Source organism: Podarcis raffonei, chromosome 13 (genome assembly GCF_027172205.1).
Source record: "Podarcis raffonei isolate rPodRaf1 chromosome 13, rPodRaf1.pri, whole genome shotgun sequence".
NCBI lineage: Eukaryota > Metazoa > Chordata > Lepidosauria > Squamata > Lacertidae > Podarcis > Podarcis raffonei.
Genome location: NC_070614.1, coordinates 3,699,519 through 3,702,634, shown reverse-complemented (window position 1 = coordinate 3,702,634; position 3,116 = coordinate 3,699,519).

Here is a 3,116-nt window from a genome sequence, read left to right as displayed (position 1 = left end):
GCTGAAATCTTCTGCTAGTTGTCTTTCTAATTTCTAAAACCACATTGATGGCTTCTGTCAAGTAAACATTCTTCATTCATTAGAAAAAATCAAGTTCATCAGTTCTAATAGTGCTGTAAAAAGCTTGGCTTGAGAATAGATGTCAGTTTTCATAGTGTTTTATAGCTGTTCTTTAAAAGCAAACTTTCTGTAATATATATATTATTGCTGATGAGAGTATAGAATTGTATCTTAAGTTGGTAAAGTGATCAATAAATGTATTAATATAAACGTCTTAATTTGCTTTTGCAAGTGTCGTGTGTGTACATTTCTAAGAGAACAGTCTTAATGTGGTCAGATCACTGGGTAGCTCAGTTCAACATACCTTGGTGGTCAGAGCATTTTTTGCTGCTTTGTGTCACATGCACTACTGACTAGAACGCCCTTCATAATTGCATGGCATCCCACCCATATGCTATTTTCTCATGGGTATACCAAGAGCTCAGGCCACAAGTTTCAGTATAAGGAATAATTCCTACTCGAGAGTTGAAAAGAAAAACGTGTATATTCTGCTAAGAATGATACAGACTTCCAACAGATTTATAGTCCTCAAAAAACTGAGCTGAAGAAGGCGTTTATTCCGAAACAGGGCCCTGTCCTGGTCACCACTACTGAGTCGTACATCTGATTCACACTCCGGATACTCCTTTTCGGCCCTATTTGATTCTTTATTCTTTATTCTGATTCTATATAATATGGACTCCTTTTGACTGCCATTGAGACTTGTACAAAATAATTGTTGTGTACTGGTATTTTATGTACCTTTATACTATATCACTGCATATTTGAAACTACATTATTTCTGTACTTAAACGTTTTACCTTAAAACTATCGTACTTACACGTTGTGTTTAAATTTACTATTAGCTTCAAACTGTTATTCTTAGCAGAATATACACGTTTTTCTTTTCAACTCTCGAGTAGGAATTATTCCTTATATTGAAACTTGTGGCCTGAGCTCTTGGTATATCCTTTTTAGTGTATTTTCAACAAGAACTCCAATTTCTTTAATAATTTTCTCATGGGTGGCTACCCTGTGTTGCTGGAATGCAATTCCCACTATCCCCATCTACTGTGCTGCCCAGGGCTGATGGGAGTTGCAGTCACCATTGGGGGGCCACAGGTTGCGTGACATAATGACATCACAATGCTAGTGGACAAATGCCATGGCCACAAGTGGCTAATTGCAGCCATCACCTGAGAAGCAGCATTGGAGCTCATGTGATTAACTTTCTCCAGAGGAAGAAAAGATCCAAGTGCATTATCTAAAAGCTGATTTCGCAGGCTAGCTCCTTTGCTAGATCCCATTCACCTTCTGATCTCATCTACTGGAGTATTTTTAGGCAGCTTAGCATACCTTGCAACTGTACAGTTTAGGTGGCAGCTGCGTTTATCCTGCCTCATACGGCATTCAAGGTGTACTTGCCCTACTTTCTCCACAAAGCAGTCGTCAAACACTTCACACACCCTTACATTTCGCTCATCATTCACACCCAGCCAGTTCCCTGCTGTTTACAATGGAACCAACGTAATACAATACTACCCAACTTGCCTACTGGGCTGAAACTCAGATCCTTAGAGCACTAGAACTCTGGCTGCATTAAGGAATCCTTGCATGAAGTCCCTTCAATGAAATCTTTTAGGAGTTTCTTTTTCAACACTGAAAAACAATGGTTTCTAAAATGAACAAAAGGTGCTCACTATGGCCATGAAACCCTTTCCACACAGGGAGCAGGGGGAAAGGCAAGATCACTTCACTGGGGTTTGCTCTCAACGTGCACACCACCTGGCTCAACGGAGACCACTATTGTCTGTAAAAATGTAAGAACAGCCCTGCTGGATCCAGCTAATGGCCTGTCTAGTCCAGCATCCTGTTCTCATAGTAGCCAACCTGTGGGAAACCAGCAAGCAGGAAGCATTGTTGCCTCCAACTGTGGAGTAGAGCAGAGCCATCGACTGCCCTTTCCATGACTTTGTCTGTTCACTTAAAGCCATCCCTGATGGTGGCCATCACAGACTCTTGGGGGAGCAAGTGCCATACTGTTGATTGTGCTCTGCATGAAGAAGTAATTTCTTTTCTCTGTCCTGGATCTTCCAAGATTCAGCTTCATTGGCAGCCCACGAAGTCTAGTGTCAGGAGAGAGGGAGGGGAAAACTGTTCTCCTCACTTTCTCCCTGCCAGGCATAATTTCACACACTTCTATCATGTCACCTCTTCCTCAACTTTAATCTAAAGTGTCCCAAATGCTGCAACCTTTCTTTGCAGGGGAGTTGCTGTGTATCTTTGATCATTTAGGTTGCCGTTTTCTGAACTTTCCCCAACACTGCAATATCCTTTTTGAGGTGAGGAACCAGAAACGTATACAGGACTTCAAATGTGGTCACGCCAGAGATTTGTATGACGGTATTATGATAGTGGCAGTTTTATTTTCAATTCATTTCATAAGGAGCCCTAGCATGGAATTTGCCCTTTTCTCTGCAATTCTATGATTCAATTAGAATGCCTTATCTGGAAAACAAGATTAAAAAAATTGTTGGAAGTTTTAAAATTAAGTGCATTTAGAGAGGCTTTTTATCTGGTCCACTTACATTTCTTGAGTAGGAAAAGCATATATTGCATGGTTTCATTTTAAAACACACACACATGTGCAAACACTGCACAGCCAAAAGTCTGTTCTGGAATGTAACAACAGTATTATTATTATTATTATTATTTATTATTATTATTATTATTACTATTACTATTTTTATTATTTTATTTGTACCTCGCCCATCTGACTGTGAAAAGGAAGGTGCTGTTTCAGCATGGAACATATTACCATAGGAGATGCTTTTTGTTCAAAAGTTGTACCAAAGGAATTTGAGGCAGCAACTATGTGGCTCTTTAACGTTTTTTTTTTCTTTAACGTCCAAAACGTTAAAGAAAACAAAAGGTCACTTCAGTAACATAGGACACACACCATGATATTTCCCACCAGCAGAAATTTGGGACTGCCAGAATGCAGAGAGAAACTGGATCTCAGTGAGCAATCAACCTAATTAGTTGATCAAATGGTATCAATGAAGATGTGGACAGTA